The following is a 16,059-nucleotide window of genomic DNA, read 5'->3' as shown; positions in this document are numbered from 1 at the left end:
GCAAATATTTGTGCATTTTTTTGTAATTTGTTGTCAAATAATTAGGATTTCTGTGACTATTAAAGTGTCGTCCTATCAGGACCCCCATCTATAAGCTAGAGACTGTTGCAAAGACTAGTTCCTGCAACCTTTTTTTTCCAACGCAACAATGTATTACATGGTCACACATTCATTTGTAATGGGAAGAGTTGCCTTTTTTACTCCCGCCTCTTTGCTTGCCCAGTAGACTACTGTGTTCCCAGGCTCCTAACTGGAAGGAGGAGATGCCCAATACCAATAAGGACTCCAAAATAGATTTGCTGCTGAAGCCAGGCTCAGAATTTTTGAACTTGGCAGAGCACCTCGATGCAAGGATGGGAGGAATGCATAAATATGGAGAAAAAGCAGGAAGTGGGCAGAGTGAGTAGCAGTAGCTATGTGTGCGGTCAGAGGTCTTGAGTGAACCGTACCTGTTTCGGATTGAACTTTGCTAAAACTTTAGTTCAGCACAAACCCAAATCCAGCTTTTAGTAAAATTCTACAGACTTCAACTAGTTTGGTTCCTTCAACACTCTATGATTCTTAAACAGTCTTATACACTAGTATTAGAAGTTTCAGTGAACTTCCAGTTCAGTTTGAACTAATTCGGGCTAAACAAAACTTTTTGTAAAAGTTTGCCAAAGCGGCCGAACCAAACTTTTCAAAATTTTACTCTTCAGTAGTCAAAGGGACCTTATGTGAGCAGTGTAAAGACAACAGACCTGAAATTCCCATTCACGGTGGCAGGAGGCACCCCAACACTGAGTAATATTGCTGCAGTGTGGCAGAAATAGAGAGGCTGCCCTAGATTCGATTGAATTGCTAAGACAATCCCTCTCTTACCCTCAGAATGACCATGTTGGTGGTGGGGCAACTAGCAAAGTATTTTCCTACGTTTCTCTACCTCCTTCCGGCATACCTAAAGATACCTGGCTGTTACTGATTTAGTGAATCGACTGTGTCTCCCTGCCGAATGGAACTACCCGGCAGGGGAGGGGCAACTGACTCCTAGGTGACAGCAGGACAAAAGCGAGAACTCAGCGCAGGCATAGAAATGGGTCTTACCCTGATCTAGAGGGATGAGGTGTCCCTGTCCTGGAGGTACTCCAGATGGTAGAGAGATCTAGGCCGCCTTTCCTGACCCTGGCTCCTAGATGTCCCTCCCTATCTGGTGGTGAGGGAATCCAGGGTTACTGCACCAAGCCACGTGGATATGCAGGAGTAAACAGAAAGTGGAACCGGAAGCAGACCTGAGCAGCGATGACATATATAAAGTATAGACAGACATACAGAACCTAGAAGTAGGCACACAGGAATCTGGGAAAACACTAAGAGACAGTACACTGGTTAGGTGCACAACGAACTGCATTCAGACACAGACTGAGATAGGAGCTTGCAAGCAATCAAAGGACGTGACATCAACATCAGGCATGGTGGATGCAGACTGCAGGGTTTACATAGGAGCTTGATTACAAATAGTTACCAGCTGGGTGGAGGGGCTGGACACAGTAACCCTTTGACTGCTGGAAGAAACAGGATCATGAGACCGGACGACGCCTTGGTCTCTTGGTCCTAACACTGGCTAAGAGAAAAGTTCAGTTGACCATGACCATTCTATGATTTCATATACTGTACTTCTTTTGGCACAAGGTCATGGTTAGCAGTGCTTAAAGAGACCGTACCTGTTCTATATGGATGTGAACTGGAACTATACTTGCCACTGTTTGGTCTGGGGAGCTGCTCTTCATGGCGACATGCATATTCTTTGTTCATCACTGAGAGAATTTGTCAGGAGAAAGCTTGTAGATTGCTACAGCAACAAAGAAGAGCAACCTCTAGATAAGCGGTGTAACTGCAGTTCACTAATGCAATATTCTGGGTGGTAATGGGCAACCCACTGTGACCTAGTGAGGCATGTAGGTTCCAGTACACGTTTCTGTAGTTGGGGACAGACTGGTTGGAAGCTTCCAACTCTAAGCTAGGACCACTCTTACTTACTGCTCACCAATAAAATCGTGTTGGATGAGATGCTGTCTTCCAGTTCTTTTGTTGAATATTAGGTGATACTAGGCAAGGAAAACCCACAGCCTCATTACATGTGATGGTCTGGGTTTAGAAAAAAGAGATCTTTAGCAATCAGCTGGTCATTGGTAGTACAACACCAGGTCTACTCGCTGTTGTCTAGACATGGTGTTGTCACTCTCAGAGATGAAGAGTTGGGTTCCTCATGGCCTCAGTTTCTCTTTAACTCTTTCCTCTTGTGGAAGGCAAAATGAAATTCACGGAGATCAGAGCCATCTGTTCTGCCCTTATACTTGTAAGAGGGGTTCTGTTGTACTGCTGATGCCAATTATTTCTTGTTTTTGTTAAGTCTGACAAACAGACTTATATGTTAGTCTGTTACTTTAAAATGGGGAAGGAGTGCAGCAAGCTGGTCTCTGAGCAGGAACAGTAAGTGAAACAGAGTGAGTGTGAGCAAAGAGGAGAAAGGACTGCAATGCTGTTGGTCCTGGAGCAGGGGATACTCCCCAGAGCAGTCCTGTGCGGAAGGCTGCAGCCCTATGGGCATAGAGCGCCTGGTAAAGAAAGTTAAGCTATCATTGATCACAGCAGGAAGCATAGAGGAAAGTACAACCGTGTAGAGATCTGTTTTGCTGTGCTCTCCTCTCTCCATCAACTCTATTAGGTATTTACCTTTGCAGACGACACTATAGTGATATCAACCTGAGAAACCGGTAGCGAGAAAGAGACTTACTAACGAATAACCCCAGCAAATGAGAGGTCCACAGATTTAATATTCACCCAACAAGCCAAATTGCATCTCGGTAAATGGAAAAAACTTTGTCCTACTTGTTTCGGGACTCCTGTTGTTTGTTTGATAACAATCGGTGACTGTCATATATATTTTTTGAGAATCCTGATTTTCGGAAGTTTGAAACACATTTACCAGCCCGATTAGGCCTTGTTTGTTCTCACTGTTATTTGGTTACTAAAGTTACACAAGCAGCACAATGTTCTGTGATGTGATGCTCTACTGATGTATCATAGGAATGTTAGCATAGCACACAGAAAGTGAGCAGGGAGAACTCTCAGTATCAAGATGGTGCCTGATAAGTATCAATCAGGAGGCTGCACTGCATGGAAGCTACTGCCGTATACATAGGAGACCTCTTGGGTGTGAGGGGTGCAGGGATGGAAAAATGTGTTTCCATTGGGGTGGCCCTTTAACAGAGCCAATAGAAAGCACTATTTTATAGTGGTTGTAGTGGGCCATCATGGTGACAGACCCCTGCAGTCTTCCCCTGACATATCATATATATAAGTGGCCACTTGGCTACCTTTTACTTGCATCACCCCAAGCAAAACCCCATTTTATTGTGTGATGGATAAAATGGCACCATCATAGCTTGGCAACACCCTCACCCTCTGCACCATATGAGGAGCCTAGAACTACAAATGACCAGAGGACCCCGTTACAGATTTTGCATTGTTAGTTTGGAGTAAAGTTCCTTTTCTACTTCAAAGGGTTTCTCCGAGTCGGAAAATACAGTTCATTTAAGCATGCCCATATACTGCATATACATAGTCTTCATGTATATAATATATGTGTGCATGTGTGTGTGTCTATCTGTGTCACTTCATGGAAACAGCATACCTTAGACGTCTTGTGATGAGGAGACGCTGGAAATACATAGATCAACAGACATATCTTATTACAGCAGGTAGGATAGGCCTGACAGGGTGGAACAAGATGCTTGTTTTTCAGCTATGCATACATTTCATAATGGAAAAAAGTTCTGTACGTACAGTATGTGGGGAAGGAACCTGCCCGTCCTCTGCAGTCTCACCTTACATATCCTGAGCTGCACACGTTTTACATGAGACAGAAGATTTTATAGATGTCTTACACAAGGTCAGATAACAGAAGTGGTAAACAAGTGAAATACGGACTACACGGCCTCAAGAACCTAAGAAACATTTTTGCATGATATATTTACAGTTGGAAGAAAATGTAAGTGAAGTTTTGGGAACTTCCTGGATTTCTGATAAAATGTGGTCTGATTGTTATACAAGGGCAGCTTCACACAAGTGAAATTCGTTGCAGGCTGCCCGCGAAAGATGCAATCACATTGTGTACTTGCTGCATGCCGCCAATTGCCATGCACTATCTTGGCGAGTGTAATATGCTCTAAGATAGAACATGCTGCGGTCTTTCTTGCGCGCGTCTTTCGTGCAATGTGTGTGAGCAACAACATGGGAGCCTATGACACGTTGGTACAGTGAATTACATGCGCAAAACCCATGTGCGTAATACACGGTCACCACACGTGTGAAGGAGCCCCAAGTCACAATCAGGCCGGGCTCACATGACCGTTATTCGTGGTGCGGCATACAGCAAGTACGCAATGACAATATCCACAGGCACAAAAAGTAACTGAACCGTTAAATTTAATAAATAACCTGTGGATCCAGCAGAACATGCAGCAATCACCTCCACCAAATGTTTTCCGTATTTGTAAATAAGATAAGCACAACATTAAGGAAGAATTTGGAATCATTCTTTCCTTCAAATGTTTTTCAGTTCATCAGTTTTTCTGGGATGCCTTGCATGCACAGCACTCTTTAGGTCATGCCATAGCATCTCAGTAGGGTTAAGGTCAGCGCTCTCATATTCCAAGCTACAAATATTCTTCTTTTTCAACCATTCTTAAAGTGTATCTGAGCTTTCTCAAAACTTTTTGACATGTCATAGGAAAACTTTTGATCGCTGGAGGTCCGTCTGTTGGGATTCCCACCAATTATCCAAATGCTGTCATAGCGCGCTAGCTGAAGATGGGCTCTATATAAAGTATATGATCTCAGAAGGATGCCCACTCTCAGAGAGAATGCCAACAGAATTTTTGTGTCAGTCCAATTGAAATGAATGAAGCTGTACCACACGTGCAAACGCCGTACCATTCAATCTGACAAGACTGCGGGCAGTTGCAACGAGTAGAAGAGGGGGTCATGGGGCCTCTATTCTCGGAATCAGTGGGGGTCTCAACAGTAATACTTTTATTACCTATTCTATGGATGTGTGATAAAAGTCTATTCTGGTACAACCCCTTTACGATAACAATCATAATGCAGAGATCCAGGTAATTCCAAAGGGTTCAGTTTTCTTCTTAAACTGTATATGAAAAAGTAAAAGAAAAGAATAAACATTTTATGTAAGGTACTATGGGGGGGGGGGGGGCAAAGTGTACTATATGCAACCCATTATGACAATATTAAGTACTTGCAATATTTCAAAAGTTCATAGTACACATATATATATGTTAAATCATACATCACCCTGCTGTACGTTCTAAGAATAAAAGTATGTGTTTCTATACTATAGATCATTCCTATCTAACAAGAAGACATTTTATATAAGCTTATAGGAGGTCTGACTGTGCAACTTGGACCCTCTCAGTCTGAGCTGCTTGACAATCTGCGATCGATCGTTGTACCCTGTAGTATCACCTCCTACTGTTAGCGTGGAGAATGCTATGGATACTGGTTAATGTGAATTAACCCATTACATTGAAAATGCTGTCCAATCTGTGGGTGGCAGGTTACAGAGCAGGAGGATCTGAGTATGTGTGTGTGTGTATATATATCTAAATCTATCTATCTATCTATATATATATATTAATTCTGTGGCAAAGGATTAAGTAGATCTATTCATTTATTCACTCATTCAAACTACGGCTCATTCTGGACTTAGTAGTCCAGTGGGCAGACCTACTATAAGTGTGCCTACAGAGATAGCTGTTAATCACCAAGTATGACCGCCCACTGGACTCCTAAACCCAGAATAAGCAACTGTTGGAATGAACACATTATAGATTATCCTAAACCTTTTCCCACAAAACTATATATCAATCTGCTCAGTTTCTCTTGTTGCCCACAGATTGGACCCTTTCAGTTCCCTTTAAATACCATACGAATGTTATCCCTACGCAATTACTTCAGAGATCCCTGAGAGAGGAATATCTACATGAAGCTATATATAATTCTTACACACAAGTATGCAGTAAGTATTGGGCATTTACAGTAAAGGCATTTATGGGAATTTTTATATAAAAACTGTGGTTTTGGACTTTGCACTATACATTCACCCAGACTGCCAGCCCAAGGTCTTTTTTAGACATGACAGAAGATCTGCAGGATCTGACCCTACTTCACCTTCTTATTCAAGGGGTAGACTTGACTAGCTGCTGACTAAAGACATGTAGGAAGCAGAAAGATCTAAATATAACCTATGTGACCAATCTTGCATGGTCTGCAGAAGATACATTTAACACATTTTCACCATAAATAAACTGTTACAACAAGAGTCATAAACCCATCAAGATTATGTGTCTAACATGCTAATGACTCAGTCTAATGATGGGACTGTAAAGAAAGTGTGAAAAGCTGTATCTACTGTCTACCGACCAGAGACACAGGGATCTGGTCTTACATGGAGAGATTATGAAAGCTTAACATTACTATACGCCATACGTGCAGAAAAAACCCTCCAGGATCCACAGGTGCTTAAAGTAGTCACAAACTTCCTGGTGTGAGCAAGTTCTGCCAATGACTAATCAAGGGGGTTTCCTTTCTTTATTGGAAAATACCTATGCCCTACCTGGAGGAGTCTAGAAGGGATTGCCTGGGCAACACTCTCTAGTTAACTCAATTGTAGCGATAAGAAACATGATGGTTAAAGATAGAGAATTCAGAAAGCAACAGTAAGAGAAAAAAGTTACATTTTCATATGATGTTGTTATAAACAGGAAGACAGACTAAGAACAGGACTTGTGTCGAGAAATTGGAAGATGCCATCAATTTAAGGAACAAGAAATATGATGGGCAGATAAACATTGAGATTGCATCACTGCATTCAGCTTTAGAGATGAGCAAGCATACTCGTCCGAGCTTGATGCTCGTTCGAGTATTAGGGTGCTCGAGTTGCTCGTTACTCAAGACGAGCACCACGCAGTACTCGTCTCGATTAAACGAGCACTGACCATTGAATTCAATGGAGCCGACAATACAGCTGGCTCCATTGAAAGCAATGCGCTGCGGGCGATCGCGGGATGAATTGTCGGGAAGGGGTTAAATATATAAGCCCTTCCCTGCAATTCATCCTGAAATGTGTAAAAATAAAAAATATATATATACTCACCTTTCCGCTGCAGCCAGAGTGCAGCTGCGGTCGCCGGCAGTTCTCCTGAACTGCTTCTCTATACTATTCAGCAGCCGGGGCTTTAAAATCCCCGCCTGCTGAATGAGCTGCCGCTAATTGATCACAGCCTGACCAATCAGAGGCAGGTCTCACTCACACACCCATTCATGAATGGGTTAGTGACTGCTGCCTCTCATTGGCTCAGCGCAGGGACCAATCTGATTGGTCCCGCTGAGCCAATGAGAGGCAGCAGTCACTCACCCATTCATGAATTCATGAATGGGTGTGTGAGTGAGACCTGCCTCTGATTGGTCAGGCTGTGACCAATCAGAGGCAGCTCATTCAGCAGGCGGAGATTTTAAATCCCCGGCTGCTGAATACTACAGGGAGCAGTTCGGAGAACTGCCGCCGGCGGCCGCTGAACTCCGTCTGCCGGGACCGGGTGAGTATATAATTTTTTCTCCTGTGGCAGAGGAGAACGATCTTTATGCTCACAGTGCGGGGGGGGGGGGGGGCGCTCTTGCTGCTATTGTGGCTTAATAGTGGGACGTGGGAACTTGAGATGCAGCCCAACATGTAGCCCCTCGCCTGCCCTATCCGTTTCTGTGTCGTTCCCATCACTTTTGTGAATTTCCCAGATTTTCACAAATGAAAACCTTAGCGAGCATCGGCGATATACAAAAATGCTCGGGTCGCCCATTGACTTCAATGGGGTTCGTTACTCGAAACGAACCCTCGAGCATCACGGGAAGTTCGACTCGAGTATCGAGTACTCGAGCAGTTTGGTGCTCGCTCATCTCTAGTCAGCTTCCATTATATTCCTATGCTATTTTATGCACTCATTGCTTGTGCGGAAGCATCTATGGCATTCCTATTACAGGCACTGTAATCAGGCGCTCTTTCCTGTGCTTGTGAGGGTGCCTCCTTTATTAGGGTACAGGTGATCTTATGCCCTTTCTGCTTTTATTCCTGCACACCTGAGTTAAGTATGGCTCGTTAGTTCCTATTCACACATCTTCATTCTCCCAGAGCAGAAGACTAATGTTACTGACATTGAGGATTTATGATGTTTTTGTTCAGTCTCCGGTTCATCCGTGTCATGGGATTGTACAGTAGCTCAGGGCTATTAAAATTTTCAGTGCCGATATTCAGGGCTGCCTATTAAAACAGAGTCTTGTTGTACTGTATAAATCTTGTAAAATCTTTCCTGAGTTAGCAGACAAGGTTACATTCACATTGCTCAAAGAACCTCGTTTGGGGTTTCTGTCCAAGGGCTTCATCTGGATGTTCAAACTCAGGATCCAGAAAGAACTATAGGCTGCTATTAATAAAACGGAGAACTGAAGCTCAAAGCTTTGGTCTCCACTTTAGCAGGGTTCAGTTTGATTATGGCATTTTGACCGGAGAGAATAGCTTACGTATGCTATTCTATCTGGTCAAAATGCTGGAATTCAAAGGAAGCTATTCGCATCCTATGGTTCTGCTTGGATGATATTTTGGACATCCGATAGAGCCCTGAGATGGAACCTGTGAATGGGACTCTTAGTTCAATGTGAATGTAGCCTAAAACAACCCCAGGATGCTTATATTGCTCCCACAAAGGCTTCTTTCACATTGGCCAACAGTTGCCCGAGTAGTCGTTCAAACGAGCAATTACGGGCGACTGTCGGCCTATGTAAACATGGGACCCCACAGGGCACGTGAGAAAGAATTGCTCACTTGTCAGAGTTGCTTGGTTTGCACCTAAAAATGGAGCAACTATTGGCCCAGGTAAACATGCAGTTCATGCAGTCAGCTTGAAGAGATCGGAGTCATGCTTAGCCTCCATTCGCTGAGTGATCATCAATACTACGTGCAAGCTTGAAGAGGTTGTTCCACTTCTTAACATTTTGCTGCAGGAAGCAGACAGCTCCATACAATTTGCAGTGGGCCTCGCTAGTAATGCAGGCTAGCTCCTATTGAAGTGAATAGGACTCAGCCTGCAATACCAACCTGCGCCACTGCGCAATGTAAAGAGCTATTTGCTTCCTGGAAGAAAACAGGTAGCAGTGGGACTACCCCTTTAAGCGCCCAACAATCGTCCCATGTAATAGTACCCAAGTCACTGTTGAAAACATGCAGCCAATGAAGTGTCTTTTGGGGGCTAGAGTACCTGGAAACCAGCTTAAGATTTATGAAAAGGGAATTTATAAATTGTTAGGTGTCAAGGTCAAACTGGACTACCTCGAGTCCATCGGAGGAGGGGAGAATTAGGGCCAACCATTGAGTTATGCTTTGAGGGGTTGTCTGGGTGGGGATGATCATAGCTCCCAGCATTTGAACGTGACGCCAGGAGAACGGCAAGTGACCATTGCAACTTGTGATTCTCTGAAGTGGTCATATTCATAGTGGTTTGCAAACAAAGACAGGGAGGACTGCAGAAGTTGCGGTGCTAAATCACTGAGGGAATGGAGGAGTATGGGTGCTTTTATTGTTTTAACATAGTTGCACGTATGTTTAAAAAAAAAAATCATCAGTACCCTGACAACCCCTTTAATGGACCTCATTAGTCCAGTTGTGGCTAAAGTCCATTACCATGTCAAGGTCCACTGGAATATCCTCCTATCCTTTAGTATACCAGTGTAACCCAGGCTGGGATCCCTTATCTTGAGGATCCAACTACAGTTCTGCATATATTCTATTATATTTAAGTGCCTTTAGCATTTTCTGATGCAGCATAATTTATGATATACGGTACTGACAGGGTCATAAGGCCATGGATATTCATTTTAAGCTGAATTACATTAGTGACAGCATTGGTTTCCCTTCTGGCACCTGACTAGGTCCACCTACTTGCTTTATGGTAAGCGGTACAATTTAATGTAGATGGAAACTCCTATTTGACTTTCCTTCACCAGGAACAAATATTCAGTATCCTGCCCTAGCCCTGTACCTAAATACCCTGGCCATGGTAGAGTGGGCTCAGGGCACATGTCCTGCCAGTCCTCTGCTCATATCACATATGGCTTACTGAACTGAATATTACAAGTAGGTGAAGGAGAGGAGATATTCTAGTTTATGAAGATTGCCATAATATAAGACTGCACTACTGTGATAGCATTTAACTAGTTAACCACAAACTACATATATTCTAATATCTCTTGCTTCTCAAAGCCTTTAGTCATTTGTCCTATAAACATTGAGACAGATTTACTAATGTCAATGGGACAGAATTCTGGCTTTTAACGTGCCAAAAAATGGTTCAAATTCCATACATTTTAGGTTAGAATTACTATTGAAAATTTGTCAGTTTTCTGATGTAAGTTGAGCCAGAACACGATCTTACTAGAAATGAGCGAGCATACTCACTAAGGGCAATTGTTTGATCGAGCATTGCCCTTAGCGAGTACCTGCCCGCTGGAGAGAAAATTTTCGGCTGCCGGCGCGGGTGACAGGTGAGATGCGGCAGTGAACAGGGGGAGTGGGGGGGGGGGGAGAGAGGGAGAGAGAGATCTCCCCTCTTTTCCTCCCCGCTCTCCCCCGCCGCTCCCTGCCCGCCGCCGGCAGCCGAACCTTTTCTCTCGAGCGGGCAGGTACTCGCTAGGGGCAATGCTCGCTCGAGCAATTGCCCTTAGCGAGTATGCTCGCTCATCACTAGGTCTTACATGACTTGCACCACATTGATCATGTGTTTTTAGACATTTGGACAACCTATCCAACAAAGGGGTGTGCTTTGTAAAAAGGAGGTGAGGCCTAAATGTGTTAAAAATTGTGCCAAAATAAAGCCAACTAATAGTATAAAATCACACAACACAGTCTAAAGATATGCCAGATTTATCGTCCAGAATGAGCCACTGTGAAAAATTTGGTTCATTTTAATGGGACATTCTAGAAAAGAAAAAACAGAATATAGAAATTCATCTTACCATTAATTCCATTTCTTGAAGTCATGGAGGTTGTCCTCTGGACCCCTGTTGGGACAGGAAGCGGAAAGTACAAAGGCAACTCCCCTCCACCAGTTCACCAGTGTGTACCAAATGACTACAGTGACCCGGTTCTCATTCAAAGAATACTTATTTATTGAACGTAAGTATACAGAATAACACATTACCTCACGTGAACAACGCCAGAAAGAAGCAGGGAGGGAAAGCCCTATGCGGTCAGGATAACTCAAGAAAGGGAATTAACGGTAAGATAAATTCCTATATTCCCCTCATCATCCTGACAGCATACACAGGAATGCCAACTTAAACATGGGCATTAGAGAGGGAGCACAGCTTGTAAGACCTTATGGCCGAAGGCCATGTCACTGCTGGCCTCTAAATCCAGCTGATAATGTCTGGGGAAAGTATGAGTACTGGACTATGTGGTGGCCCTGCAGATCTGGTCTGTTGCCTGAGCCTTCTCCGCCTAAGAACAAGCCACCGCCCTGGTGGAATGGGCTTTTAGACCCCCCAGAGGGGGGGCAGCCTGGGACTCATACGCCTCTTGTATGTCCCGTCTGACCCATCTCGCGATGGAATCTTTAGAAGCGGACCCTCCTTTGGCCGGTCCCTGAAATTGAACAAAAAGATTATTAGCCTCCCTAAAGGGTTTAGTAGCCTCCAGATATGCTAATACCGCTCTTCTGACATCTAGATTATGGAATTTACGCTCTTTAGTATTACGAGGATCGTGACAGAAGGAGGGGAGGACTATACACTGTTCTCTATGAAAGTTTGTGAGGACTTTGGGTTGGAAAAAGAGGTCGGGTTTAATGACTATTTTATCAGGGAATATAAGCATATAGGGTGCTTTAATGGAAAGAAACTGGGTTTCCCCTATCTGCCTGGCTGATGTAATGGCTACCAGAAAGGCCACCTTATAGGAGATAATGCTAATGGGAAGGCTCTCCAAGGGCTTGAAGGGAGCCTCGCAAAGCAACTGTAAATCCAAATTGAGGTCCCATGGGGGGGAGGGGGGGGCAGTATTTCTAACAAACGGGTTAAACCTGACTGCCCCTTTAAGGTATTTCTTTATCAGCCTATGGTCTCTGAGGGGAAAATAAAAAATGGTTCCTTTGTCTAAGCCATTCTGCGGAAAGTCTAAGGCCCAATGGATATCTAGCTGGTGGAGATCCTGGATACTAAGGCCCTGCCACCTCAAGAATTTATCCCAGACTTTGGCATATATCTTCCTAGTGGACATCTTTAAGCTTTCATAGAGGGTTGATACTACTCTACCTGATAGGCCCTGGTCCAGAAACTTTACCCTCTCAGCATCCAAGCGACAAGCTTGAACCTTTGGACAAACCAGAGGCCCCTGCTGAAGAAGCTCCACTCTCAAGGGTAGATGGATGGGATCCTGGACGGAGAGGGTGGCAAGCAGCGGAAACCAGGGTCTTTTCGGCCAGAAGGGGGCGATCAAAATCATGGTGCCCGGAGATTTCTGGATTTTCCTTAGGTCAAGAGGAATTAAAGCCATAGGAGGGAAGGTGCAAGATAGCTCCCAATCCCAATCTTGGGAGAGTGCATCTGTGCCTAGGGAGTGTCTGTCTGCATTCTGGGAGAAAAAACAGAGACACTTGTCATTTTCTTGAGTGGCGAACAAGTCCACCTGAGGCACCCCCCTACTTCCTTGTGATCATATTGAAAACATGGGGGTGCAAGGTCAATTCTCTTGGATCCATTTCCCTGCGGCTGAGTAAGTCTACTGTCAGATTTTCGGACCCCCTTACGTGGAAGGCCGAAATAGAGAGAGACCCCTGTTTGGTCCATTAATCTTAAGGTGGGATCTAGGCAGTCTTGGAGTCCTGAATCAAAATCTGCAATAAAAGAAAATCGTCTAAATAGGGAATGAACATGATGCTACGGGAACGTAAAAAAGGCTATCATCTCCAGGACTATCTTAGAAAAGATACGAGGGGCGGAGGAAATCCCGAAGGGCAGGCACACAAACTAGAAATGATAGATAGATCCCTTGGAGTCTTACCCGCGCAGTCTCTGACAGCTCCAAGGAGAGGAGACCCCCTGGGGCGGACGGGCTGCCACTTGCTTGCAGCATACACATGGGGTTTATCCACGTGGACTATTCTGTAGGTACAGGAAGACACTGGTGAACTAACGGAGGGGAGTTGCCTTTGTACTTTCCACTTCCTGTCCCAACAAGGGTCCAGAGGACAACCTCCATGTGTATGCTGTCAGGATGACGAGGGAAACACATTTTTCCATGCCTGCCTCCCCTCACCTGACTGCTTATCACACTCTGGAGGTCTCCCCTGTGTATTGCAGCCACTTCCATGCAGTGCATCCCCTGTGTGATGCTTATCAGGCGCAATCTAGATGGTGAGAGATTTTCTTTCACTTTTACATTGATCCCATTATGCACCAGCATAGTAATAGCTAAAAACTATACTATTCTGTCTGGTGGGGGAACAATTTAATTATCATTACCTTCTATATTCACCTAAATCAGCTACATGCTAAGTATACAACTAGAAGCCTGAGCTGTGATCTCCTCTATTATAACTTTGTGATTATCAGTAACTGACAGGAGAGTCTGTGCAGGCAGTTTCTGTGGTAGGATCCATGTGATAGCATAACATAGACTGAGAAATAAACCCAAGTAGATCTGGGCTGGTAAGAATTGAGATCACAAGACCACCTGAGGAAAAAGAGGCCAAGAGTTTCAGACAGAAATCAATAACTAACCAAGGTAATACTAGCTCACTTATATATACTAGAGGGACAGCTACATAGTGAATGAAAAAGAAAACACTGGAATGGCCCTGTAAGACTGTCTAGTCTAAATTTGCGCGGTCTAACTAGTAGACAGCATTAGTAAATTTACCCCATTATTTGTTTTAGACACTTTTTGTGCATTGCTAGAAAGGAGGGGGGAGGGGCAAGGCTTTGTCGAGTAGTATTATGCCTCAGATTAATGGCTTGCACCAGTTTTTGGCACAAAATAATGGTATAAAGAAACCAGCCTTGAGCTGGGATTAAGGAAAAGTGTCCAACGTATAGCAAGATGTGCCAAATGTATCACACAGCATGTGCCGCTGTGATAAATTTGGCACATTATCTGTCACATTTAAGTTTACAGAGTCTAGCTATTAGACAGGATTAATAAATCTGCCCCATTGACCTTTTCTTTTGTGTGAATTAATATACCCGATAGGTACTTCAAACAGGGGCCCGCCTGATCACGGACATTAGGCTCAGACGTATACTAGATCTGCCTCTTTGGCCCAGCACTTGAAAGTTTTATTCGAGCTTCATAGGGTGGAAGCATTATTGCACATGAAAGTTTGTAGACACCTGTTAACCACAACTTCTAACTTCCTAATAATGTACTATTTCAAAAGGATGGTTATGAGGCAAGGGTTAATCTTCACTATAGTAAAATTGCAGCATTTTGCTAATTACCCAATATTACTGCAATTGCAAAATGTGTGGCTAACACTGAAAAAGGTATACAGGTCAAAGACAAAAATGCTGGATGCACTAGTTACCATTAAATATTACGCCACGCTATTGCATCCTATTATTTAAGGGGTAGACTATGCCATGATTGATTGTATTCCAACTGCCGGGACGCCTATTGGTCCCAGCGGTCAACAGATAAGCGATTTGGTGGAAAGACCCCATTAGGGCTCAGTCAGACAAGTTTTTTTTTTTGCGCGCCTATAGGCGGACAAAAACCACGCTCCACGCATGTTAAAAATGCGCGTGACCGCAGCTCCGTTCCCATTGCTTTCAATGGGGCCGGTGCTACTGCCGCCCAGTTGGAAGCAATGGCATGCAAGCAACCCCTGCAGTGATTTTTGGGGAAGAGCTTGACATATAAGCCCTTCCCTGAAAATCATCCCTATTGTTGTTTATTCATTCAGTCGCTTCAGGCTCTTTGTGACCTCGTGGACCAGCCCACGCCATAGCTTTCTGTCGGTTGTCACCCTCCCCCCAACTCTACCAAGGTCCATCCATCCATCTTGCCCTTGGTCGGCCCCTCTTCTTTTTGCCTTCCACTTTCCCCAACATCAGCATCTTCTCATACGTATGCTGTCTTCTCATTATGTGGCCAAAGTACTTCAGTTTTGCCTTTAACATCAGTGAGCCGTTTGGCTTTATTTCCTGGAGTATGGACTGGTTTGATCTTCTGGCGGTCCAAGGCACATTTTCCTCCAACACCACAGTTCAAAAGCGTCTATTTTCCCTCGCTCAGCCTTCCTTATGGTCCAGCTCTCACATCCATAGGTTACTATGGGGGTACCATTGCTTTAACTATGCGGACCTTCGTTGTCAGTGTGATGTTTCTGCTCTTAACTATTTTATTGAGATTAGTCCTTCCTCTCCTCCCAAGAAGTAAACGTCTTCCGATTTCCTGGCTGCAGTCCGCGTCTGCAGTAATCTTTAAGAAGTCTAATATGAAGTCTGTCACTGCCTCCACGTTTTCTCCCTCTACTTGCAAGTTGTCAATCAATCTGGTTGCCATAATCTTGGTTTTTTTGTTTAACTGGTAATAAGGCTCCTCAGCTCCTCCTCGCTTTCAGTCATCAAAGCTGTATTATCTGCATATCTAAGATTGTTAATGATTCTTCCAGCGATCTTAACTCTAGCCTTGGCTTCATCAAGCCCCACTCGTCCCATGATGTGTTCTGCATACAAGTTGAACAGGTAGGGTGAGAGTATACAACCAGATATGAGCACTATATAGAGAGAACAGAACCGAAAAAGAGATCATTTGTCTCTTAGTGGTAAAATTTAACATTTTTCCAAAGGATCATGGTTATTGATACTATATCCCTGTATATCGAAAAACTAACCCAAGTGAGCGCATAAATACCGGTTGGTGCGCTCGCGTGTATGAGATCTAAAAGATTCTGCGAA

Source organism: Eleutherodactylus coqui, chromosome 2 (assembly GCF_035609145.1).
Source record: "Eleutherodactylus coqui strain aEleCoq1 chromosome 2, aEleCoq1.hap1, whole genome shotgun sequence".
Classification (NCBI taxonomy): Eukaryota; Metazoa; Chordata; class Amphibia; order Anura; family Eleutherodactylidae; genus Eleutherodactylus; species Eleutherodactylus coqui.
Note: the sequence above shows the minus strand (reverse complement) of the source record.